Raw genomic sequence first — 27,457 nt, forward strand, 5'->3', positions numbered from 1 at the left:
TACCTTCCAACAATAAACTGGAACCGCTTGCCTTACAATAAAAAATCTGCATGTAATGCAGATGTTATGTTTGATATTATCATTGATGACAACCTTGTGCAGATTGTCGAAGAATCCACATGAATTGCCAATATGTCATGTTCCGTTCTGTACACAGATTCATTTGAAACGCAGGGCCAAACGTTTCAGAAACCAGTGGTCTGTTTCACATGCATTGCAAGAAGTTCCAACAACACTCTCAGGCCCTTCAAAAACACCTTTACTTCACCACTATTTTGCCCAATTTTATTAAGTATAATCCTCAGAAGTTCTGAAGGTATATTAAGGCGCGCAAGTAAGCAGTACATATTTCGCATAAAAATGAAACGCAGGATGATTCGCACATTGTTGCTGATGATATAAATGTTCAATTTCATAGTGTATTTTCTGTCGCATCTATGAATAACTCCGCTGGTCTCTCATCAAATCTTTTTGATGTTAATCTTGTGTTTTTCGAAGGCGCGTTGAACATGCTGTTGAAACTAAAGCCAAAGTCGTCACCCGGAGCGGACAGTATACCCAACGCCTTCATTCCCCTCTACGCTGAACCATTAGCAAAATTTCTCGTATTTATATTGAAATCTTCCTTAAAAACCTCTCACGTCCCTCATGATTGGACTTTTCAAACGTCCCTCTCTCACGTCTCTCACGTGTAGTTCCAATTCTAAGGAAAGGAGATCCGTTGTCAGTTTTAATTACCGTCCCATATATATACCGTCTTCTCGCTGTAAGCTTCTCGAGCATATTGTGGCCACTAGCACAACAAAATTTTTAGGCGCCGATAACATATTATCATCACACCAACAAGGTTTTAGAAAAGGCTTTTCAACCTCTACTGAGCTGGCTTCTCTTGTTAATTTTTTTGGCTCACAATATAGGAAGGACGGGTCAAGGTGTAATCTTAGATTACAGCAAGCTATTTGATCGCGTTTCACACGACAAATTAATCCAGAAACTACATATCATTGCGTTTCCGGATTTCCTTTTTGCTTGGTTTCCGCCTACTTAAATGATCGCAGGCACTATCTTGAAATCAATGAAAAATAAAGGGCCCTTCACTCGGTGAAGAAGGATGACAAGCGAAGCACTGTATGTTAAACCCTTGATGGCGAACTGCACCTACGCGGCGGGTCGGCCCGGCATTGCACAATCTTCGGGTTCGGCACACGTATGGGGAGTGCTTAACGCCTGCTACACCTCCGCCGTGGGTCGGCCCGGCATTTCAGAATCTTCGGGATCGGCCCACGTAGGGGAGTGTTTAACGCGTGCTTCACTTCTGCCCCGAGTAGGGCCGGCATTGCAGAATCTTCGGGATTGGGCCACCTATGGGGAGTGTTCAACGCCTGCTCCACCTCCGCCGCGGGTCGGGCCGGTATTGCACTATCTCCGGGATCGGCCCACATATGGGGAGTCTTTTGCTTACAACGACACAAAAGTTTCAATGGATGGTAGAGGTACGCAACTTCGCTGTAAAAAATTCAGGCAATCTTCCGGTATTGTAAGGGGTGTCTCAGGGCCATGTCCAGGGGCCACTTTTGTTGTTTATTTACGTGAACTATTTATTCGCGGTTGTTATTGAGCCCATAAAGATCTGCTTAGTCGCAGATGATCGTGTTCTTTATATTGATATTGGTGTCGCCGGCGATCAAGTTGCCCTTAACATGGCCTTCTATAATGTCCTTACCCTGTGTGACGAATGCGGTATTATACTGAATAATAACAAAAGTGTGCTCCTTTGCGTCACAAAGCGACTTAGCCCCCTCAAATTATCTTATTTCATAGGTTCTAAACCCTTAACGGAGGTACGTGAGTATAATGACATAGGTGTCACACTGACAAGCTCCTTAAGCTGGAACAGCCATAAGGCAGGACACACTCTCCTGCTCCTCGCATACTATGCTTTTTACGTCGCAATGTTAAAAATGCACCACCATATATAAAATGTCTGGTGTATGAGCATTTGATTCGGCCTAACCTAGAGTATGCTTGCATTATATCGAATCCGCAGACTAATCTAAGATTACTGCAATTGAAAAAAATCCAGCGAAAGGCTGTGCGATTTATTTTCTCTTTATAAGGCCACCAGGATTGCGTCTCGTCAGTTATGGGGTGTGATCAGGTTCCCTCATTACAATCCTGGTGCAAAGATCAGCGTTTAAATTTTTTGTATTCATTATTTATTCGGAAGCTCGGGCTCTACCCAGCCCCGTACTTATCCCAACTTACTACCCAGCGTCATATGCACCCACTTTCTCTAACTCCTTATGCCAGAAAAATTGTATTGAAATTCTCATTTTTTCTGCAAACAATGACTGAACTAATCTGTCACCTGGCTGCCAATTTGCTATGTCTAATTAGAATCCCTTGTCTTTGCCAAATTTGCCACTTGATGATGTTACTATTTTGTACCACATTGTCTCAGTATTTCTTAGCTCTTGTGATAAACTGTTAGTTTAAATGTTGCAATTTATTTTGCCACTGGGACACGCGGTCTGCCGTATTTATGTGAATAAAATAAAATTAATTAACGGAATTGATTGATTTGGCTAATTTCAACCATTTTTATTTCTCGGGCTTCCCCAAACACGGCTGATTGCGGCGCACATTCGGCGCCCCACAGAAGCCCTCTGTGCGTCGTTTGTCGAGATGCGCGGTAATGTATATTTCAGCGCCATTTATTTGGAAACACATATCATCGACTACTTTCACTGTTCTTATGGCATTCAGACGGCCGGGCTTTCTGAGGTAACACAGTTTATTTTATGAATCAAAGAGCCCTAGTTTTTTTTAAATACTGAATTCGCTATGCTCTCTCAACAAGAACGGGCCAACATTTCGTTCTTAAAATTTTCATGAACTTGGCATCTTTGAAATTCTGTGGCAAAGGTAGCAGACGAAAAATGAGGAGCAACTGCTCCTAAGCGCATATGCTATTGGGTCTGGAGGAGAATCCCATCGCTGTCCCCCAGTTATTGGATCTTGCCGTTGAGTGCGGGAGTTGGCCGATGTTGAGGAGGATTTAGCGATGAAACGGAAGGTTTATTTACATTATTTACAGAAAAACATGAACTAATCAACAGTCCTGAAATCATTGATGGCCGGCAGCATGCCGGACGCTGCGGCCCTTGGCAAGAAGCACGAAAGAGATGAATGAATGAAGGAATCTTAGCCCTGCTCCCTGTCTCTGGCTTTTAATCCCTCCAGTTCTCGTGGCCACGTCACTTTCGGCGAATCGTCGAGCCCGCTCAGGTGTCGTCATTTTCGGCCAATGATAGGCGCCCGTGCAAGTGCAGTCACATTCGGCTCAGGGGGTCGCTCCGAGTGCTCCCTTGTTTGAGGGATGACTTGCCACATTTATTGCCTCCAGGTCTGCAACTGCCGTCGCAATGGGCAGATGGTGTGGCTCCGAGGGCTTCACGGTGACTTGCACCCGCGTTGTCTTGGTGTTGCATCCCCGTGTGAAAGCGCGCAGCTGGAGAAGACCGGTTGTTTTCCAACGAGCTTTCATTGCTGCAAAGCAGCTTTGCTCGGGTGCAGGATCAACTACCTGGAACCGTGCAGGCTCCCGTTGCACTTTCGGGAAGAGTCAAGCAGTGTGACAATAACTCCACGTGCGGCGCGTGAGGCGGGGGTCGCCAGCTTGTCTGGACATGCGACGCCTCGGGTAGGGGCCTCCCACTTGTCTGACAGGTCCGGGAACGTGTTAGACGCGCTTCTGTGCACCTTTAATTGGGTGCGACGGCAATTCGATGTGGTCTGGTGAATTCGAAGGATGCCAGGTAACGGGTCCGTATCTAACAATGGCTTACTAGTCCTTTGAACTTTGACACGTCTTTGTTTTTGCAACAAAGCTGTGATAAGTTATGGCTGTACGCCTTATATAGTGCACGCGAAAACTTTAATCTTTTCTCGTTTTTTTTTTCTTTCTTTTTTGTTTTCAACTATGACGATGTGGCTTGGCTTTCATTCGCGCTTTCGGGTTTGAAAGAAAAGTGTCAGTTCTGTAGCAGGACGGCAAGTGGACACGTGTTTTGGCCATAATGAAATCACTGTATTCGCGCAAATTCATGTTAGGGCTACCACAGGGGAATCTTGAAGCTGCAATGCTTGAGCCATCACTCGAACTAGGGTAGCAGATATATTGTTTTATGAGGTGGCAAACGATTAACCAAAAAAACGCGTTGAAGTCATTTTGTTGCAGGTTTATTTCTGTAGATATATAGTCGAAAATATGGAAGAGCACCATTTCAATGCATTAAATTTAAGTGGAGAAGCGAAGAACGACACTTTTTGAATACGCCTCCGCCTATATCTACAATATGCTTTCCAAGCAACAATGGCTAATTCGTTATAGCTTTATATATTGAAAAGGAAAAAAAAACAACCTATTTCTCTTAAATGATCTCAAACAGTGCATTGGTGGAAGGTAGAGACTAAATTAGGCTTACGCATGTTATACACGAATGCTGGGACACAAAACGCGCTTTATGAACGCTAATGTAAGGCTAGACAGCACAGTGGGAAGCCAGAAGGACGAAGTCAGAAAATGTGTTTAGTTCTCATTATCAATCTTTTTCATGAGCAGCCCTACTGGCGGTACACAGATACTAGCACAAAATTTTTCTGCAGTTCTTTTAGGACGAAGCATTTTGGGAACATAACTGTCAACATGCCATTTTGCCAGCTTATCAGGTTTATTCCACTGAATGAAATGAGCCAAGCACCAGTCCGGGCTGGCGTGAACGAGAACGAAAAATCTACTTACCAGCTTCTGAAATTGAGTAAAGAAGGATATTCGACAAAATCAATATATTATTTAGCCGTATTCTCGAGTGCTAAAAGCAAATACATGTAATTCACTTCAATGATGGCACAAATGTTTGGCCTTGCGACTCAGGTCGAAGACAACTTAGAGACGCTCAAAAACTCTCTCGAACCATGCTATGTTACAAAGAGTTAGTTGGCAGAAACAGAACGCGGAGAGACGCACTGTGTTTGTGGGTATTCAAGGCATGGATAAAGAAATTAATTTTGTTAAATTAAAAAAAATGTGCGTTTGACGAACCTTTTCACGAACAGTTGAACAAGTGAGTATGTGTTAATTAATCGCCACAATTTAAATCCACTGCAGCCATAACGCCAAAAGCCTGTACACTTGTTGGATAGTGACTCCCTCGCGCCGCTACCATATAGAAAGAATGAAAGAAAGAAAGCCTGCAGAGATTTCTCTTTCGCAACACGATTAGGCACGCCTGAAGACGCCGAGACAAGCCACGTTAACCTCGCGTAGACTATCGCTGCCTAACTGCCGCAGGGTAAACGTTATGGAACCTCAGTTTTATTAAAATATCCTTATAATTTATTCATTCAACAGGAGCTCTAATATTGCCTGATACATATGTGTTACTGCGCTGCTTTTACTGCGCATGCTGCATTTGCGAAGTGGAATAACTGTAGCTGAATCTGAAAATTCCTGTTTTATTCTTTTGTTCCCAACACCACTACTGTATTTCGAGGACTGATGTTGGCACATCGGCGCCGAGTGGCCTCAGCGTCTTCTTTCGAAGCACATTGCCGGTGAACTCATTTTACACTGTAATGCCCGATGTATCATATATAGGCATACCATGCTGATTTCGGTACCTCAAGAGTGTGACTTAGGCACGGGAAACCTAACACATACCCTATCGTAGCGTGTTTGAAGTGATGGAGCAACTTTTCAGTCAAGCATAGTTCCGGAAGCCACAACTTAATAAATATGTTGCTGTACAAATTAGACTTTAGCGCTCATTAACACATCGTTGTCTTTATACGAATGTGCTCTCCGTTGCCACTTAAAAGGGTGAACAAGTCCTTTTGATTTTCCTTCATGGGGAACTGGCTTTCGCAAGTACACTTTTTTGCCTCTTTTGCCATTTTTCATGGTGCGTGGTCGGCGGCCATACTTCAAGCGTGTTCCCGCGCAACCCACTTTCGGGGCGCGTTTGACGCCTAACGTTTGTGCGAGTGCTCTGAGACGTCGGTTCAGCTGCCGGGATCAAGCGCTCATGGAGGCATATCAGGCCTTTCTTCGGCATTTTTAGTAGACAAAATGGTGTCTGCAATAACTACATATTCGCTTTCATGCTTCCAGAACACGCCTTAGTTCAACCTTGAAGTTCCAGACGCCAACGTGCACTTACTATCCTTTTAATAGTTCGAATTTTTAAGTTATGAGCGCGAAACCCAACACATAGTCCGCGTATAGTCTAGCGCATTTGATACGCAGTAGAGATATTTCAGTAGCCTATAGATGCACAAACCATTAACAAGGAATATTTCCTGCACTAATTAGGTTACAGCTATACTAACACTTCGTTTGATGGTTTTGTGACAATGTACTTTCCATGACCATCATGTACCGCAATTGCACTATTCTAACGCGCACCTTTTTTGATCAAGAGGTGCGTTCAAATTTCCATGCGCGTTACAAACGTAACCAATCCTACTCAAAATAAAAACTAAATCGACAGTGACTAAAAAAAAAGCTCAATGCAAGCCACGCTGAAGAAAGCGACGCTGCGAAACATCGCAACGTGGGTCCGTGGAGAGTGAAAGACACTCCCGCAGACAATGGTTGCCCGCGCCTTCAAAAAGTGTGGCATTTCTAATGCATTAAGTGGAACTGAAGATGACTTTTTGTGGTCGGTACACAGCGAAGAGGAGGCGTCGTAGGAATCCGATAGCGACTAGCCGCTTAGATTCAGCTGCGTGCTTGTCTGTGTGCCTTTGTAGGTTCCATAAAATCGTTGAAACGCGGTACGCGTCGACTCAGGTTTCCTTACTTCATGTGCGCGGTAGAATCGACACCAAGTTTTTTTTTTATATTGGGCTGGTAATGTAACTGCGCGTTACAATCGGTGGCGTAGTAGAATCGTGCAAATAGTAGCTGAGTGTGAGATTCGAATTCTCAATTACGATGAGCCCACATAAAAAGTTAGTTGAAAAGTTATTTTATAGAATTTTCGTAATTAGTAACTAATTAAGCTCTATCACCCTTCGCGGCGTGGTCACCCCCACTGACGGCATATTTCCGAAGCAACTGACATTTTATTTCAATATGGCTATTCGTAAATGTCACTTCATGTCTACGTAGAAACACACTCTATATTAGCTGCTTGTGTTGTCTCATGTGCCTTGTAGGTCAATGTTGTTCTGCCTAAGCTGAAATCAAATCGTAGTAGCAGGTCCGGCATAACGCAAGGCTATTCCACTATGTTTTTGTTACAAATCCGCCATCAGCCCTGTGTGTGGGGTCAAAATGGCTCGGGTTGTGCCCGTTTCGGCGTGGCGCCCGCCCCTTATGGACTCGACTCGATCTATTCTGACTTATCGCGGAGGGCTAACGGCGAATTTGAAATCAAAATAGACTGGAATAGTTTTACGCTATACTGGTCCAGATATATATTTCTGTCGGTGCACACATGTCTTTGCCGAGCACTGCCATCAGCCATTCTCGTCTCCAACAGCGCTTCTTCTGAGAGGCCGTCGTTGAATGGGTCTTTCCAGATATTGTACGCGATATGTCTTTCCCAAAAAGAACGTCCGGAATTGAAATTCCTTAGACACTTACGTCTAGGTAGCAATTGTAAAGGTACAGAGGCGCCGTGAAGAACTCGTAGGTGACGACGAACATCTTGATGCAAAGTCCCCATAGCATCATATTTAGGGATTTCTGTAGGAAGGAGAACAAACGCATAAACATAAGATTTGGCTCTGAATATACAAGGTTCAACGTAGATACACATGAAATAACAGAAGTTAGCCATAAGGAAATACACATGCGAATGGCTGGCAGCATGGATGTCGGTCTCTATGTGTGTGAGCATCTGTGTGTGCGCGCGCGTGTGTGTGTGCCGGGACCTTGTGCTATTAACCAGTGCCATTTGTTGTAGGAGCGGGATTTCTGCGCTCCGCTGAAGAAACGCCGCACCGAAAGACAATACCATGGCGACTACGCGTGGGAAAACGATGGCACAGGATGGCACCGTGAGCATAGCTGTATTACAGTTCGTTACAGCAAGCAAGGCTGTATAACCTGAGGCTTTAGAATACACCTGCTGCTGTGCATCAGTCTGTGCTATAGGAGCAGCAGAAGCTTGATGTGGGCGAGTTGGTTTTGCATACTTGATGAAAAGAGCGCTACGAAGACGAGGACTAAAAGAACAACATGTACGACGGACAAGGTGCTATAGCGCCTTGTCCGTCTATAGCGCCTTGTCCGTCTATAGGTGCTATGGCGCCTATATATAACTGGCCACCCTGCATACGCACTGCTTTATGACCTCGAGCGTGCCGGAATCTTGGAAGAACGCCAACATAATCGTAATTCATAAGAATAAGAAGCGGACGCCAAAGACGTGAAAAATTATAGACCGATCAGATTAGCGTCCGTTGCCTACGAAGTATTTACTAAGGTAATCGCTAATAGAATCAGAAACACCTTAGACTTCCGTCAACCAAAGGACCAGGCAGGATTCCGTAAAGGTTACTCCACAATAGACCATATTCACAATATCAATCAGGTGATAGAGAAATGTGCGCAATATAACCAACCCTTATGTATAGCTTTCATTGACTCCGAGAAAGCGTTCGATTCAGTCGAAACCTCCGCAGTCATGCAGGCATTACGGAATCAGGGTGTAAACGAGCCATATGTATAAATACTGAAATACTATATAGCGGCTCCACAGCCACCGTTGTCCTTCATAAAGAATGCAAAAAAATATCCCAACAAAGAAGGGTGTCAGGCAGGGAGATACGATCTCTTCAATGCTATTCACAGCATGTTTACAGGAGCTATGCAGAGACCTGTATTGGGAAGAATTGGGGATAAGAGTTAATGGAGAATATCTTAGTAACTTGCGATTAGCTGATGATATTGCCTTGCTTAGTAACTCAGGGGATCAATTGCAAAGCATGCTCACTGACCTGGAGAGGCAAAGCAGAAGGTGGGTCTAAGAATTATTCTGCAGAAAACTAAAGTAATGTTTAACAGTCTCAGAAGTGAACAGCAGTTTACGAGAGGTAGCGAGGCACCGGAAATGGTAAGGGCAGGTAGTGACCGCGGATACGGATCATGAGACTGAAATAATCAAGAATAAGAATGGGCTGGGGTGCGTTTGGCAAGCATTCTAAGATCATGAAGAGCAGTTTGCCACTATCCCTCAAAAGAAAACTGTATAACAGCTGTGTCTTATCAGTATTCACCTACGGTGCAGAAACCTGGAGGCTTACGAAAAGGATTCTACTTAAATTGAGGACGACGCAACGAGCTATGGAAAGAAGAATGATGGGTGTAACGTTAAGGGCTAAGAAAAGAGCAGATTGGGTGAGGGAACAAACGCGAGTTAATGACATCTTAGGTGAAATCAAGAAATATCAATGGGCATGGGCAGGACATGTAATGAGGAGGGATGATAACCGATAGTCGTTAAAGTTACAGGCTGGATTCCAAGAGAAGGGAAGCGTAGCAGGGGGCGGAATAAAGTGAGGTGGGCGGATGAGATTAAGAAGTTGGCAGGGACAACATTGCCACAATTAGCATGTAAACGGGGTAGTTCGAGAAGTATGAAAGAGGCCTTTGCCCTGCCGCGGGCGTAGCCAGGCTGATGATGTATATATATATATATATATATATATATATATATATATATATATATATATATATATATATATATATATAAACGGGCGGAGACATAAGGCTAAATGGGACTGTGTTTACTCTAAAGAAGATAGAAGATATGGCCGGTACAACCAGTGTGGCCGAACCTAAGGTTAGCGTCGCTACATTGTCTCTTTTGTCTTGTTAGCGATCGTCGGCTTTGCCGCTCTCATGGCACCATGACAATATATATATGTGTGTGTGTATATTGGCACGCACTAGTTACGCTAGAGGTCGAGGAAGAAGTGTGCGTGGTAGCTGCTGCAAACACGAACTGTAAACGGCTGTTCGCTTAGAACTGACTGACTGGCTTTTCCTCTCGTGACAAACTGGTGGAGGTGCTGGGTACGCGTCCATCGTATGCCTACGGGTCCTGAACCAGAAGCTACCGACGCCAGTACCTCGGGGACGGCAGAAATCTATCGAAGCAGCCGTCGCCTCCAAGGTCTTCCACCGCAATACAGTCCCCTGGCAAGCTCCGTGAGGAAGATGTCAACAACTACCGCAAGCCAAACCGAGGTGATCCCAAATGCTCCCGTACCATGCATTCTCAACGCGCCTCGCACGCCTAACCCGTTCCATGGCGACCCCTTTGAGGACGTCGAAGACTTGTTGGACCATTTCGACCGGGTCGCCGCCTTTAATGACTGGGACGATCGCCGTAAGTTGAAGAACGTCTACTTTTCCCTTTTAGACGCGGCGAGAGTATGGTACGAGAACCACGAAGCCTCATTTACCAGCTGGCAGGAGTTTTACCGACTGCTATGCGAAGCCTTCTGCACTCCCGAAAGGAAAGAAAGAGCCGAACAGGCACTGTCTTCGAGGTTCCAAATGCCAAACGAAACCGTCGCCATGTTCGTCGAAGACATGACGCGATTGTTCCGTCGGGCCGACCCACTAATGCCAGAAGGCAAGAAGGTGCGTCTGTTAATGCGAGGCGTAAAGGAACAGCTTTTCGCGGGCCTCGTGCGTAATCCTCCTATAACAGTCTCTCAGTTCGTTCGTGAGGCAACAGTCTTGGAACGTATGCTTCGGCAGCGGCTCTCGCAGTATGAACGCCAGACCACCATGACTGCTGCATGCTCTCTCGTACCTGCAAATGATGACAGGGAGTCACTTACCGAGCTAATACGACAAATTGTTCGAGAAGAACTGCAGAAGTCCTATGCATCGGCTCCGACACCTCCCAGTGCCGCGGTTCTTACGGATGTCATTCGAGAAGAAATCGGCAAAGTGGTTCATCCCTCGCCACCAACACGACCCGAACCTCCCACGTTCTCGTACGCGGATGCTCTTCGGGCTTGCGCGCCGTCTACGGGCCGTTTTTCGCAGCCGCCTGCTGGGATTTCTCGACGCTTCCCAAGTCCGATCCACCGCACGAATCCGCAAGCACCCTTTCATCCTGGTCCGCGCAAATCTACAGTATGGCGCGCCCCCGACAACAGTCCGTTGTGCTATCACTGCGGGGAGGCTGGTCACATGTATCGCGATTGCCAGTACCGACGGATTGGTCTGCGGGGATACCATCCGGACGCCCGTTGCCCGCGCTATGGCGAACGCCCGCACGAAATCGAGAAATACTTAGAAAGTAACCGGCTTCCTCCTGCCCAACAGCGAAGACAGTCACGGTCGCCTTCACCTCGTCGGTACGCGTCACCGAACCGTGCTCGACCCGCCTTTGATTCCGCTGGAGTCAACGGTGGAAGCCCGCACCGGGGAAACTGAAAACGGCGACCTCCGGGGGTGAGGCCGCTGTCATGCGAACCACTCAAATATCCTCCGCCGACGCCATCCCCTCGCGACGTACCACTGACGCCTTCATTCGCAACTGCAAAAAAAAAAAAAACTTCTGCTGCTATTACTGCTTCAATCGACGGTTATCTAGTAACTGCACTTGTAGATACGGGAGCTGACTACTCGGTTATGAGTGCCTCACTGGCGACTCGGCTACGCAAGGTGCTGACAGCGTGGGACGGCCCACATCTGATTACGGCCGGAGGACACCTCGTGTCACCCATTGGACGATGCACCGCCAGACTTGCAATTTCTACTTCGACTTTCGTAGCGTCTTTCCTTGTGCTGCCCAAGTGTTCTCGGCTAGTTATACTGGGCATGGATTTTCTCCAGGAATATGGGGCGATCATTAACCTTCGTGACTTGTTCGTGACTTTTTCTAACTATGTTTCTTCGGATTCGTATGTGGCGGATGATGAAAATATATATATGTATATATATATATATATATATATATATATATATATATATATATGTGTGTGTGTTTGTGTGTGTGTGTGTGTGTGTGTGTGTGTGTGTGTTTGTGTGTGTGTGTGTTCGAAACATCATGGCGACCAATGGTCCTGATGGCACATATCGGCCCTCATTTCTAGGCTGCAAAATCTCCCGGATCGTCCCACAGGAAGAAGCTCAATTTTGCCTTTAAAATGTGGTAGTACCACCCGAAGGACGAAGCAGTGACGTTGATTGGAAGCTGGGACTCCGCGAGCAGTGTTCCGACTTCACGTGGTTGCACGGTGGTTGTCGCGAGGCAGCACGCGAGGCAACTCCTTCTGAGTGGAGAAGACAGCGTCCTGGCACCAATAGCCACCTCAAAATGCTTCTCTGATGCGTAGCGTTGCCGTTGGAGGGGTCGCACCCTTAGGGTGTAGGAGCTGCGACCACTGGGAAACTGTCGGCGTTGGATTAGAGCCCGATGAAGTATTAAGCCTTCTCAGGTGCGTGAAATCAGTACTTATACATATGGCTCGTTTTTGCTACACTTTTTTCCCAAATGAACTGTGATTTGTGTCGCTTGATTGCAGTGCAGGAAGCGACAGACGGGGTGAGTAATGGCTGTGAAAAAAAAATTATATCGCCGCTGCCGTGTCACTTTCATTTATGTGTGGCACGGCAGAATTCTCTTTCATCGTGCCATGTAAGCGCGTAATGACATCTGAATGTTCAGATTTCGCTGGCTTTCTTTATGACGCGGTAAAATGTTTGCATAATTGCGAATTTCAATGCTCCTGAATGGGGTAGTTTCCAGAACGCTGTACGATCTCCTCATTGGAAGTTTGCCTGTAAATGTTGTGATATTATGGACGGTAGGTAAATATTATGGACGGTAGCGTCTTCATTTGCACATAACCATCACCATCGCTTCGTGTCATCTTCGGGTTGCTACCTGGTGATTTTACATTGAAGCTGTTTATGCGGACCCTGTGGCGTCGTTGTAGGACTTCGCTAAAAAGGGGCCACGTGACCTAGCGGGGGAGAAAAACAAGATCTCAACAGGGAGAAAAGGCTTGAAGTGACCCCTTTCTCCTTGTGAGAATGCAATCTTATACGCAACTCTTATACAGCTGTGACAAGGCGCATTTTCGGCGATTAAGCCAGGTGGACATAGACTTTTTCAACGATTGATTCGACCCTGCTGCGAAAGAAACAAATATTGTGCTGGCGGTTTGCGGTCAACGAACAGCGCCCAGCGATTTGAACGCGATACTAGGAGCGCGTGGCTGCCGGCACTTCTTGCGCTACCAAGAAGTGCCGGTAGCCACGTCAATCGTCAAACTAATCCAACCAATCGTCAAAACAATTGCCGCGACCGCATTTCCAGTGGTGGGCCTCGCGCGCAATATACGTAGCTTTGGATTAGTGGTTCCGCACATTCCAACGTAGGTACCACTGAGGGAAGACACCAACTAGTGCATACTCCCGAGGAAGAAGCTGCCTACCGCCTTGGCGAAAATTAGGCGAAATAATGGTGCAACAATATATTTAAAGTATAGACTGCTTACGAAGTTTGACTTGCATAGTGTAACACTCGGTGAAACTAACAGACCCCCGATATTCTACCATCTTCACGGACTGCAAGGGGCTGTAATTTTTTTTAATAAACGTTGCTTCAACCGTACTTTTGCTCAAAAGGGGGGTTGGGGGGGGGGGGTAAGTTGAGCACTGCAGAAATGCGAGTCGGGATGCGTGCCTCGTTTGTTAATAACTTGGCTCAGAAATTTATTCTTTGCAACAGTGAATCGGCAGTTCTCGTTCTTTAATTGAAGACCACCATTTGATGGCACGGAAGCACTTCGTTGAGACACTGCAAATGCTCAGTGAAAATAGAAGAATAGACGATAGTGTCGTCAATAAAATATGGGCAGGTTATCCACTTGAGGCCACGAAGAAGAAGGTAAATTATTTTTTCAAGCGTGGCGGAACCATCATATAAGCCAAAAGGCATTACGTTGAACTCGTGAAGGCCATCCAGAGTAGAAAAGGCGGTCTTTTCTTTGTCAGCTTCGGGCATTGGAATCTGCCGATAGCCACAACGAAGGTTTAGGCTGCAAAAGTATTGAGCCCCTTGCAATATAGGAATCTGGAGGTGAATAATAGGATTTGGATATCTATGCAAATAACGAGAGTGCAGAAATTTCGTAATGTATTTCTTACGAGTGCCTGTCAAGGCGCTTTTCTTGTCGCGTCTTCCTACATTGCCCCTCGAATATCTATTTTTCAAACCTTGACTGGCTGAGACGACATTTGTGCAACAGGGTGTTATAATTCCGAATGCATTATATGTCCCAGGAGGCAGAAAATCTGACGTTGTCCGCACCAAGTGGTAACAAACATCATCATCATCAGATACGTCATTATAGTCTTGTATGAGGTCAGTAGTAATTCAGAATGAACATTAGAACAAGTTAGAATAAGGTGGAGCAAAGTGAATTAAGGTGAAGTAAGGTGGATGAAGGTGAAATAAAGTGGGTTAAGAGTCGTTCAAACTAGAGCATGGTTGATTGCGATGTATTAAAGTGTATTAAGTTTAGTACGAATTTGAGCAAGGTTGATTCAGGTGGATTAACATAAAATATGGTAGGTACAATGTAAAGCAAAGTGGATTAAGGTGAGTTAAAATGAAACACGGTCGGTAAAAATTAAACCAAGGTCGATTAAGATGGCGGATTAAGGTAATGTCGTGAGGGACACGTGAGAATGTATGACGTCGCGTGTAATGGCAGTAACCAGTCAATCAGAGAAATCATCATGCGTTCGCATGCAAATCATGTATGAATAATTAAGTAACTCGTTTTTTTTTCGACTGTGTCATGAAAAGAGCAAACTTGATACATTATCGTGGTTTGGAAAGGCTATGGTGCAACGTGATGAGAGCGGTGTGACTGAACTATGTGAACGTCATGAAACATTCTAATCAACACCCATATACTTCCTGCATGAATGATTTTGCTATGCGAAAAATGTATCAAACCTTCGACAATAAGGTTTATGTCAACTCTTGGTCTCGAACTGTTGGCAAGAAAACTCAAAGGAAAAAAAAAATAAAATAAGAATACAAGAAGTGACAGCTGTTCCGCTCACGCGCCGCCTGCAGGCAGGCACCTAATTCGAGGAATTATTATGTTTCCAAAATTGTCATGTTATTCTCATTGCGCCTGATTAATCTCTCAGGCTCTAGCATCGCTAGGTGCTGATGTCTTTTAATGTCCCTCTTTCCTAAAATCACCCTATTTCTACATCATGACTTTCAAATTTGAAGAACAGAAGAAATCCCTGAAAGCGAATGCTAGCGAAGCTAATCAGTTCACATCAAGTCGATTTTGTGCCCGCGTACATAACTCTCTTGAGAGGAGCTCATCTCATGCTTCTCCTGAGGTGACATGAATGGCTGAATGGCTCTCAATAAAACTTAGAGCAAGTCTCATTGTTAACTCGAGAAAGGCGACCTGGCGAATGAAATAGACTGGAAAAAAGTGTAACTTACATTCAATGAGCCGCCAATGCCCATCGCGTTTATTTGAGGGCCCTGCGCAAAATGAGAATATACATCGAATTACATTGCGCTGCTTGTACGCCGTGAACGTGTGCAGCACACCAGCCATCTTATACAATTCAACAAGTGACAGCAGCGCCGTGCCACGGAGCTACCGGCAAAGGTCGTGCCGGTGCAAGAAAGGTCACCCGCTGACAATGGATGTGTTGACTTCGCATATTATATATATATATATATATATACATATTAGTCATATCATAAGAAGCCAACAAACTAATAATATGACTAATAAAAAATCGGGACCCTCGGTTAACCCCCTATCTTCACGTTTATATATATATATATATATATATATATATATATATATATATATATGCATATATATATATATATGTGTGTGTGTGTGTGTGTGTGTGTGTTGTGCGCGCGACTCCTGATTGACTCTTCATCTCCACACATCATCATCCCTTGTACAAATTCCTCATCTGTAATTATCATCATCAGCCGCACAGCTTGTTCGTCGTAGCGCGAACTCGGCTGGATTAAGCAGTTCTTCATTAGTGGTGGAAGGTGCTTTTCGTTCCTTGCGACCTTTCGCCCTTCTCACTGCAGCTCCGCTCGGCTCACCGCTTACCACCTATTGCCATGCTTGCTCAAGACAATCCGAGCACGTCGACTACTTCCACCCCAGACAGCCTTCGCCATCCGTCATGGCCATCCACAACCTTCACCGTGACCCACCAGTCTTCGCTGGCCTGCGGGGAGATGACGTCGAGGAATGACTCTAAACCTACACCCTGGAAAGCGACTTCAGTTAGTGGGATAACTCACAGAAATTGCACAATGTCCCCTTCTACCTCACCGATGTCGCGAAAACCTGGTTTTGGAAGCATCAACCTCATCTCTTCGACTGGGAAACGTTCACACAGCAACTTCATCAGACTTTCGGCCTTTCCGTTGTCCGCACTGAAGTCGCGAAGAAGAAGCTCGGTGAGCGCGTCCAGTTCTTCGGGGAATCGTACAGATCCTACATTGAGGATGCGCTAGCTTTGTGAAAACGTGTCAATGCGACCATGTCCCAAACCGACCCCATACGGCATATTCTTAAAGGCATAAACACCGTCGCCTTTAGCGCACACGTCACACAATATCCTACCACCATCCAAGATCTAATAGCCGCTTGCCAGCACCTAGAGGAACTTCAATCTCTACAGCTATACACGGACAGCACAGACCATCGTTTGCCTTCAGCAGTAGAATTTCGCACGATCATACATGTTATCGTTCGGGAGGAACTTCACGGATGGTGCTCTTCCTGTGCGCCAGAACCTTGCGTCGCCTCTTCTCCGACCGGGTTACGCGAGATAACATGGCAAGAGATCGCCTCTGCGGCGCGTCTAACGTGCTCCGACGGCCCCTGCACTCAACAGGTGCCTACATATGCCAATGTCGCGCCACTCCCTCCGGTCACCGCGGCGCCTCTACAAACGGGCCACTATGTCCCTGTGGCTTCATTGTCGCCGCCAGTGTGTGTACAGCCTTACCGCTCCGCTCAGTTTCCTGCTCAATCAATTTGCTATTACTGTGGCTACCACGGGCATATGTCCCGGTTCTGTCAACGGCGTCAACAGGATGAGCAACGTGGTTAAATATCCGAAGAGCGAACACGCGTCCGTCGTGCAACGGGCTACAAGAGAACCTCCTACTGCTCTTCGTTTCGCTGATCAGCCTCTCCTCAGTACCCTACCAACACGCGTCTGAATTCTTGAGAATTTCGCCGCAGGTCGCCTTCTCCACGTCGTGGTTCCGTATCACCTTTCCGACCTGCTCCTGATCTGTCCGACGCACACTCGGAAAACCCTCCGATGCAGTTTTAGGAGGGGAAGCTGCATCCACCGGATAGCCTACAAATCCTCCAGAGCGACCGTCCAACCTGATGTCAGTGGTTGCGGAAGGTGTGCCCGTCGAAGCTCTAATGGACACAGGTGCCGCCATTTCGATTATTCTGGCAGACTTTTGTTTCCGCCTCCGTAAAGTGATGACACCTTACTGCGGCCCGTCTCTTCGTGCAGCGGCCAACGCCGTTCTTTGTCCCACTGCACAATGCGCAGTTCGAGTATTCACTGACGGAATACATCATCACATTGTTTTTGCTGTGTTTCCCGATTGTTCCCAGGAAGTTGTTTTAGGATGGGATTTCCTTTCTTTTGCGTCCACTGCTATCTCTTGTTGTGAGCGACTGACTGACCTGAATACTACTGGTTACTTCCTTCCTGATTTCAAGGACGCATGCGCCTCGTCACCTCCTCCGATTATGTTCTTCGGCCATCAAGGAAGGAAATTATGTGTCAATCCCAGTGACATTCAGAATGGCGACGCTTCATTCTTCCCTATGGTCATACGCTATCTAGAGGAATTCTTATTACAACTGGCCTTGTGTTCGCTGCTCTCATCACTCTGCATTCTTCACCGTGTTAAACCAAACTACATAACCTCGACTGCTACCCCATGGATCAAGTGTCACTTGCGCTGTGACAGCGTAATGCAGTTGTTGCCCTTTCGACTGTGATACCAGAGCCAGGTTCGTCGCCACCCACTGCCTCTTCTACACCGCTATCGGCAACCATAAGCACTGACGTGACCCCTGCCCAGAGTGGCGAGCTGCTCGAACTATTGTAAAAACACTTGGTTCCTTGGTCGGCATCAATTCGCCAGCCCTGGATATGACGGCTGCTGCGACTCATCGCCTACACACTGACGGATCCCGCATTGTTCAACGGCTGCCATATCGCGTGTCTCAAAGGAGCGCGAAATCATCGACGAAAATGTATTGGACATGCTTCGTCAGTATAGAACACGACCTTCCTCGAGCCCCTGGTCCTCTCCAGTTATAGCGCAGAAGAAAGACGGTTCAGTGCGTTTTTGTGTCGATTACCATGCCCTGGTAGGAAGGTTTCGCATACTGATGAAACGGCGCTGGCATTTGTGCGCACGGAATGACCGGTACGGTTACAAGTCCATACAGATATGTTATTTACAAAGTTGCTTGTTCGCTGATTGCGATAAAACAAACTTCTATAGATTTCGAAATCTAAACGTGTTTATCTTTCATATCAGTCAGCTACCTTTCTTTTATATTGGAGCACTCCTAATTGGAAAGCGATAAAAAGACGTTTAAACCGTTATTTATGCATCAATACATGCCTTTGTTTGCCTAACCGGTAGCTATTTAGCTAGTTAGCACTGATAATTGAGCGGACGCGTAAGCTAAATATCAACTGTAACTTATATAGTATTATTGCTCACCAATAGGCAATACTTTGTATAAGTTTGTTTCCTTTTTAAAGCTAAGGTTTCTGTATTTACTGCAACGTGAAAATAAATCTTAAGACGTTTCTGTCAGGTCTTAAGAAAGAACGTACCTGAGACGCGGCAGACGTGAGAAGCAAGAGGTCACCACAAAGGCTCAGTCCGGTAACAGCGATGTCGGCGAACTTGAGGAGACCTGACAGAGCTGCACAGGAAAAAGAAGATGCAACCCAATTTAGAGTGTTTCATATTCGGATCATGAACATACCGTTAGTGCATCGTTTCTTGCAGCAGAGTGTAATTTCACGAAATTTCAAAAGGAGTGGAGCACATTCCTTCAATCGTTTGAATAGACGTTGTGTTTCGGACTTCTTATATATAGCGCACAGAACACGAGCGCCAAAATAAAAAGAAATAGTGACATACCACGCGCTGACTTTCAACAGAAATTTATTTCACGACAAAGCTTGTGCGTGTGCACACGCAAACATACATATGCATGCAATCACACACACACACGCACATACATACATACATACATACATACATACATACATACATACATACATACATACATACATACATACATACATACATACATACATACATACATACATACATCAAATTTATTATTACATAAAAATAATACACAGATACAAGTATACAGAAGGAGATCCCATTGTTAAAATTACATACATACATACATACATACATACATACATACATACATACATACATACATACATACATACATACATACATACATACATGCATGCATGCATACAGACAGACAGACAGACAGACAGACAGACAGACAGACAGACAGACAGATAGACAGATAGATAGATAGATAGATAGATAGATAGATAGATAGATAGATAGATAGATAGATAGATAGATAGATAGATAGATAGATAGATAGATAGATAGATAGATAGATAGATTTAGCCGCCTTTGATTACCGTATTCAGAGCTTCAAAAAAGCTATCTTTTCTGATTGTGCGATAGATGGATTTGACACACGTCTATAATCTGTCTGATCACCTGGTTACGGTTGCTCTCGACAATGATCCCCCCCCCCCCATTTAAATATGGTCGGGAGCCACAAACTATGTATTGAATGTCAAGAAACCCTGAATTTGTCTTGCTGAGGCGTTCATCATGTTCACTAAGCCGATCTTAAACGCATGTAGCTGTTTTGTCCACATAAACCAAACCACATGACAAACGTACGGGATAAATGACCGGCTCTGCTCAACCAATTAATTTGTTCTTGTGAGCTTCTTCACAAATGTGAATAAGGGGAAAAAGGGGACGTAGTGTAGCGGGCATTACCCCTGTAGCTTATTGGGCGCTGAGAATACGATCTTCGATGAAAGCGCACTGCAAGATTTTTACCTTGCCAGACACGAGGTGAATAAGAATATCACGGCGTATTCTTTGGTTTTTCTGTAGCTGTAGGCGGATCATAATTAAGTTTCCCACAATATATCTCCAAAAGAACTTGTGATACGAGGTCTGGGACGTGATCATAATAACTTGCACTAAATAAGAGTGCCATTTTTCTTCGAAAGAAACACGAAGGAGAGGTGAATATAATTTTTGAAAAGCATTCACGAAACTCAACCTAACGACGGCTCCTTTTTTTTTTTTTTGCTTCAATTGGGCTGCCTCGTAATGCAACAATGGCTTATTCGAACCTTGCCAATGGCTTGGAACCTATGTAGCATATATATTCATCTTTTGAAATTAGTATTGCAGTTCCGCAAAAACAAATCGCCATGCACATAGATAAAACTTTGATTCCATTTGCCTGGTCCATGAACGCAGAAATGTCTGTTTTAGTTTCAGCTAAAATGAACTTGTTGCGGACGGGTGCCAAGATAGAAACAACAGACACTCCTTGTTTTTGAAGGTATGTCCAGCCGTCCTTCCGAATAAAAGTTGTCAACAGCTAAAAACCTTATTAGTTGTAGAATGTTCGCATTTGAAATCCATACTATTCTAGCAACGCGCAAGCAGACAAATATGCCAAGACCTGCTTCAACATATCTCGGCAACCCAGAGTAAGTTAACCAGTAGTAAAACTAGGCCACATCAAGCAGAAGCGTATGTAAGTCGCTGTTGTTCTGCGTTCTCAGTAAGTCTAGAACTTCAAAAATCCTTACTTGAAGAATGGATAATGCTAAGTTGGCCCACTTTCTCGCAGATAAAGCGCAGAAAATTTTTCGATGTGTGGTTCACCGATATACTGTCCTTTAGCCGAATATCGACTTTTTGTGTTTTCGCACTGAAGAAAACGTCGAGCCGATCACGACGGATGTTCTCTATGTCACAGAAAATTCCATATGGTTTTATAATCCTGCAAAGCTCCTTCCGCAAAAACTATGAATTTCTAATTCTTTAAATTGGTGTTTATCAGTTGATTCTGCGTGGTGTCCTTCCACCGTGGACGAAATCTCAACCACGGATTTGTGTCCAGAACCCCAAGGTTTCCTTATGTGCTGGCAGAATATACATTGAAAAGAGCACATAGGGACCTCGTTTTTGATGCACTACTATATGAAGTCAAGAAGTACCAACTTGGCCAAACCACCTGACTTGTGAGGCACTTAAATTAAGTCAACTAATCAGTGTTTGCTGACATTTGCTTCAAGGACGCGACTTTTCTTGCCCTAGGCTCACCCGCCCAAAAATGAAAAAAACAGCCTTTGCATTGTCATCGTTCTCGCCACGTAACTTCTTGAAATGTCAGTCAGTCAGCGCCTTATATATAAAGCGAATTCTTAATGCACCAATTTTAAGACCTATACTTCCACTTGGTTTTCGTTGGGAAAGTGTGCGTTGCAGAAGAAGTCGCAGTTTCGCAAGGCGAAACACCGATTGCGATAGAAAATTAGCAGACAATCATACGAAGCACCTTTGTTGGCCGCATGAGCTGGCATAACATTCGCTTGCTAACAGAAAACGTAAACATACAACACTCGGTGACCGCAGACACTCGCTGTTGAAACGCTGGCGTGAGCAAGCACGGCAGCAGCTGCCATCGAAGCGACCTTCGTGCTGTCTAGCGCTTCAACGCAAGCTGAGCGCGGAGAACACTGAGCACGCACAAAGCTACGAGCCGTCGACGCACCTAAGCTCTGCCCCCGACGCAGATCGCTCTCAACATACCGCAGCGCGCAGTCGCCACATAAGCAGTTGGAGACGGAGTCGAACGGCTCCAACCTAGCTGCCCTCACCTGGTGCCTCGCAAAGTTGGGTGGTTGCGCGAGGCATGTCTAACTGATAGAAGACGGCACTACTGTAGGTTAAATGAGGCATAGCATTCCTGACTTCCTAGAGCATAGGCCAGCAGCGTTCCCGGGAAACTACGGGGCCAGTTCCCCCCTCCCCGATTTCTCCCTTCTCATTAGCTGTAGTATAAACGCTGTACAAAGATGCAGAAAGCCCGAAGTCACCTAGAAATTGTCAAGGTCGTCTGCTTTGCGCGAGGGTTAGAGCCGTATTGTTCTGCGCGGCCCGTCTCGCCGCTCTTAGTATTTACACGGGAGTGCAAGTTTCGGACGGCAAGAGCGAAGCAGACACGACAACAAGCGGACGATACGCGGCTCTGGGTTTCTCGGTAATCACGTAAAACTTTTTTTCCTTTTTCTCATTTTTTTCACACAAGCTTTAAGCGCTGTCCAAATTCGCCGCAAGTATATCGCGTACCTAGGTGCGTTCAAGGCCGCATGCGTACTTGAGATTCGGGCAACACGATTTTAGGACCACTGAGAATTGACACTGTATCTTGCAATCTATGACGCAGAGGGCGGACACCGCAGAGGGAGGACGAATCGACGGATCTCTTAGGCATGTGGGGCCCTCTGGGTTGTACTTCGCGGCGAGGAAGAGAAAAAACTATGTGAATCCTTGCAGTATCACGCAAACAATAAGAAATAAATAACGTAACCTCAACAGTTGCAAAGTTCACATACAGGTTTTGATCAAGTAAAAAAAAAAAAGAAAGAAACTTGTAGTTCGCGTCGAGTTATTTCTTCTACATTTTCAACTTATAAGCGTTTTCGCGGGTTCCCGTTTGTACACCTGTAGATCACGAGCATGTATTCGTAACTGTCAATGGTTGTCGGTACGCCTCTAGGGTTTGCCTAGGCGAGTTCGCGGCCGTATGCGCACAAGCCATTCCGGAGCTACGAGGCCAGGACCCTTTAGAAATCCTTCTATATTGAGTTACTCATCGCGATCAGGAAAACACACCTATCGCGGATAAATCAAAGAAGTTTTTGGGCATGTAAGGCCCTCTGGGCTGCACTTGTGGGCGATAAGGTAGCCTCACTGCCTGCGCTATTATCTGACTGAGCTATGTCTAATGCTCGGTTGCCATAGTCGGAAGTTCCAATCCGTCTATAAGGATTTTGTTTGACGATGCTGAATTTGAAATTCACCTCCTTCAGTTCACAACATCTACAGGCTTGTAGTGACGCCTGTCACCGGGAAAAGATGCCGAGAGCGGGTGGGGCAATACTAATCCAGGTACAACCAAGTTAGCAAGGCCCACAAAGCTTCAACAACCTAATCCAGGTACAACCAAGTTAGCAAGGCCCACAAAGCTTCAACAAGACATAATTCAACCTCGCCATAACAGGAATTGGCCTCCCTGGTGCACTATTCGACCGCTCTCTCCCTCATGATTCCTACAATTAACCAATGGCCCTGAGCTCGCAGCAGCTGCGGAGCAGCTGACCAAGGCGGCGGTCAGACCTGTGACGCAGCAGAGGGTCCTATGAATCTCGGTACTCGAACAGGCCGCCAATGGAAACTTACCCTGGCAAACTTTAACAGCCGAACTCTGTCGAGTGAGGCTAGCTTACGAAGACTCTTTCAGGAACTATCAAATATTGCTTGGGATATTATTGACCTTCGCCACAAATGAAGAACTGGTGAGGCTTATACAGTGCTGACATACGGCCATGTCCTGTGCTATAGGCGTCTCGCAGATAAGAATCAATACAGGGTAGGATTCCTTATCCATGAGGACATAGCAGGCAACATTGACGAATTATACAGCATAAATGAGTGGGTAGCAGTAGTCGTAATCAAACTTAATAAGAAGTATAGACTAAAGGTAGTACAAGCCTGCGCTCCAACATCCAGTCACAATGATAATAACGTACACCAGTTTTATGAAGATCAATTAGCGATGAGAAAAGTGTAAACTCAGTATACTGTAGCAATGGGCCACTTCAATGCAAAAGTGGGGGAAAAGCAAGCTAGTGAACAAGCAATTGGCAACTACGGCGTCGAATCTAGGAACGCTGGAGGAGAGATGCCGGTAGAATTCACATAACGGAACAAGCTTCGAATAATGAATACCTTTTCCAGGAAGCGTAGCAACAGCAAGTGGACCTTGAAAATTCCTAATGCTGAAACAAGAAATGTAATTGATTTCATACTTTCTGCCAATTCCAGCACACTGCAGGATGTAGAAGGGAGAGGAAGGGTAGAGTGCAGTGATCATAGGTTAGTGAAATCTGGTAGTGAAAACTGGTCCAGAAGAAACAAGTCAACCTCGAGGCAGTAAGAATGAAAGCAGTCAAATTCACGCTGGCACTTGCAAGTAAATATACAGCTTTAGAACAGAGCGATGAAGATAACATAGCGGTAATGAATGGAACCGTAACTAGGGTGGCTTCAGAGGCAACAATTGAAGTTGGAGGCAAGGCAACAAGGCAACCAGTAGGCAAGCTCTCCCAAGTAACAAATAAAATAATAAAGAAACGACAAAGACTGAAAGTGACCAACTCAAGATAGAATTCGCGGAACTGTCAAAACTGATCAACAAGGCGAAAATAGGTGATATTCAATAAGTGATATTCGAAATTCTAACGTGAGTAATACTGAAAGCCGTAAGAAATGGACGCAGCCTGAAATCAGTGAGAAGGAAACTTGGCACAGCACAAACCAAAATGTATGCACTGAAAGATAAGCGGGGTAACATCATCAGCATCTCGAAAGTATAGTAAAAGCAGTGGATGAATTTTATACTGATTTGTACAGTACCCAGAGGATTCAGGATAACTCCATTCGAAACAGTAATAAAGAGGATGCACAAACTCCTCCTATAACTAGCGATGAGGTCAGAAGGGCCTTGCAAGACATGAAACGGCGAACAGTGGCAGAAGAAGGTGGAATATCAATCGATTTAATCACAGATCGAGGACACATAATGCTTGAAAAACTGGTGGCTCTCTATACGAAGTGTCCATCGACAGCAAGGGTACCAGAAAACTGGAAGAATGCAAACATTATACTAATGCAGAAAAAAGGGAGACGTTAAAGAATTGAAACGTTTATAAGCCCATTAGCTTACTCCTAGTATTATATAAAATATTCTCCAAGATAATCTCCAACAGAATAAGGGCAACAGTGGAGTTTAGTCAACCAAGGGAACAGGGAGGTTTCAGGAAGGAATACTCAACAATGGATCCCATCCATGTCACCACTCAGGTAATCAAGAAATCCACCAGAGTACAATCAGCCTCTCTATATGGCGTTTCAGAGATTTCGAAAAAACATTTATTCAGTAGAGATACTAGCAGTTATAGAGGCATTACGTAATCAAGGAGTGCTGACCACTTACGTAAATATCTACAGAGATCTACAAAGATTCCACAGCTACCTTAATTCTACACAAGAAAAGTAGGAAGATACCTATAAAGAAAGGGGTTGGACAAGGGGCCCTATAACATAAAACTATTCCAATATGTTTCTATTCCAATCTCTTGACGTCAAATTTGCGTAACCACCGACGCAAGCACCGGGCGGTCACCCGCAGGGTTGTCTGAACAGACCAATCATACGCTCTCTTCGTTCATAGGAGGTCACTTTTGTTTGCTTGAAAAACGAATAACATTACCTACACTGAGCGGCTTGTCGTATCTATTTGGCTGACAAGAGGCGAGGAGAACGCTCAAGTGGAGAGGGATTCACTGGGGCAGAGCCAGTGCACTGAAAATCGATAACCGGATGAAGAGGGTGGTGCCGGCGTCTGCGATTGGTCGGCTTTCCCTTACTTAGCTTGTGGTGGCCGGTCGAAAATTACGGCCGCATGCAACGGAAGCTTAAGAATGACGCTAAAACTGACCCTCAGCAAAGAAGAGTTGGCAGAATGAGGTGATAAACGTGCCGAAGGGACTCGAAAACTTTACACGGCCACGCAAGAAGTTTTATTATACGCAAATACACCCATGCTCTCCGGCAGGTGCGAGTAGCCAGCGTCTCAGCGATCGGCGGCAGCCAACTTTTATTCCTTTCGGAACGGGGTAGCCTGCGGTTATTCCGAAGAAAATTCAGTTTTGTTCGACATATTAATGCATCTTTATCGCGTACACGTCACTTTGACGCGGTCAGTTTGTGCGGTTTTTTGACGTCGCGTTACAGGCAGGTGAAGTGGGTGAAGCCCGAAAACATTTTACCAATAGCCGAGGGCTAATGCCGAAAAGGGGTCGAATCAGAAATAACTTTTCCTTTTTTCTGTCAAATCATGCATAATCAGTGTGTACACATCATATCAGATGGGGAGGTATCGCAGTTTTCGTGACGTCGCGTGACAGACAGGTGAAGTGGACGTGGTCGAGAAAAAGTTTTCGACCAATCGTGGAGGGCTGATAGCCGAATTGGAATAGAAAAGTTTGGAATAGTTTTACGTTATAGCGCCCAAGGAGACACAATTTCGTCAATGCTATTCGCTGCGTGGTAGGAAGAAGTATTCAAGCTATTAAACTGGGAAGGCTTAGGAGTCTGGATCGACGGCGAATACCTCAGCAACCTTCGGTTTGCCGATGACATTGTTCTATCCAGCAACACTGCAGACGAGTTACAACAAATGATTGAGGACCTTAACCGAGAGAGTGTAAGAGTGGGCTTGAATAATAATATGCAGAAGACGAAGGTTATAATGGATAACCGGGCAAGGGTACAAGAGTTCAGGCTACCCAGTCAGCCTCTAGAGTCTGTGAAGGAGTACGTTTACCCAGGTCAATTAATCACAGGGACCCCTGATGATGAGAAGGAACTTCATAGAAGAATAAAAATGGGTTGGATGACATACGGCCGACATTGTCAACTCCTGACTGGAAGCTTACCATTATCATTGAAAAGGAAGGTCCACAATCACTGCATTTTACCGGTGCTGACATATGGGGCAGGGACTTGGAGACAACAAAGAAGCTTGTGGAGAAGTTGACGACTGCGCAAAGAGCGATGGAATGAAGAATGCTAGGCATAACTTGAGATACAGAAAGAGAGCTTTTTGGATCAGAGAGCAAACGGGCTTAGCCGATATTCTTATTGACATTAAGAGAAAAAAATGGCGCTGGGCCGGTCATGTAATGCACAGGTTAGATAACCGTTGGAAATTAGGGTTACAGGATGGTTACCAAGAGTAGAGAAGCGCAGTAGAGGATGGCAGATGACTTGATGGTGCAATGAAATTAGGAAATTCGAGAGTCCTAGTTGAAAACGGTTGGCGCAGGGCAGGGGCAATAGTCGGTCACAGGGAGAGGCCTTCGTCGCACAGTGGATAGAAAATAGGTGGATGATGATGATGATGATGC

The 27,457-nt window shown here is 45.3% G+C and overlaps 1 protein-coding gene across 1 annotated transcript in view; it reads right to left on the reverse strand.

The window, feature by feature from the left end:
• Positions 1–7,657: 7,657 nt before the first annotated feature.
• The window catches only part of LOC126524972 (uncharacterized), a 98,279-nt gene continuing 78,479 nt past the window's right edge, over positions 7,658–27,457 (reverse strand). The window contains exons 8-10 of the transcript XR_011893026.1: positions 18,953–19,044; positions 15,522–15,563; positions 7,658–7,753 (exon numbers count right to left, since the gene is read on the reverse strand). The gene's annotated coding sequence lies outside the window, so the exon portion shown is untranslated. The remainder of the gene's footprint in view (positions 7,754–15,521; positions 15,564–18,952; positions 19,045–27,457) is intronic.

This window comes from Dermacentor andersoni, chromosome 3 (genome assembly GCF_023375885.2).
Source record: "Dermacentor andersoni chromosome 3, qqDerAnde1_hic_scaffold, whole genome shotgun sequence".
Lineage (NCBI taxonomy): Eukaryota > Metazoa > Arthropoda > Arachnida > Ixodida > Ixodidae > Dermacentor > Dermacentor andersoni.